The sequence below is a fragment of the Schistocerca serialis genome, chromosome 4 (genome assembly GCF_023864345.2).
Source record: "Schistocerca serialis cubense isolate TAMUIC-IGC-003099 chromosome 4, iqSchSeri2.2, whole genome shotgun sequence".
In the NCBI taxonomy this organism is placed as follows: Eukaryota; Metazoa; Arthropoda; class Insecta; order Orthoptera; family Acrididae; genus Schistocerca; species Schistocerca serialis.
The window spans coordinates 575,242,757-575,243,312 of NC_064641.1; the positions used below are offsets into that span (position 1 = coordinate 575,242,757).

The 556-nt window shown below is 52.9% G+C and overlaps 1 non-coding gene across 1 annotated transcript; it reads right to left on the reverse strand.

Moving 5' to 3' along the window:
* Positions 1-75, reverse strand: Trnat-ugu (transfer RNA threonine (anticodon UGU)). The gene has a single exon. It is a non-coding gene; the product is annotated as a tRNA-Thr (tRNA).
* Positions 76-556: the final 481 nt, after the last annotated feature.

The following is a 556-nucleotide window of genomic DNA, read 5'->3' on the forward strand; positions in this document are numbered from 1 at the left end:
CGCCCTGACCGGGACTCAAACCCGGGATCTCCTGCTTACACGGCAGATGCTCTATCCATCTGAGCCACCGAGGGCACAGAGGATAGAGCGACTGCAGGGACTATCTCGCTCACGCCTTCCGCGAGACCCACATTCTCACCTTGTATGTCCACAAACTACATTCGTAGTGTCTCACCCCAGCACACTCATTACTCGTGGAAGACATTCTTACCAAATCCCGTAAGTGTTCGGGGAATATGTGTGCATCCGCACAGAAGAAGAAGGTCATGGTCGGTGTTGCCAGATCTATATACTTATATGGATATGGTGTATGTCCTTTCGGACATGTCCGAAAGAACAGCCACCACTGATGACCTGCAGCCGTCTAGAACGACCTCTCGCCGCACGTGTAGCGCAATTCTGTGGTATAACCACCCAGCATCCCTCAGACCGCACCAGTTCCAGCTCCGTCAATTGCACAAATGGTTCACGTCCACGCCGTCGCGGGATGCTAACAGTGTTACAGTCAGAGACAACTGGCTGCTACTGGCTTTGGAGATGAACAACTGCTGCGAAG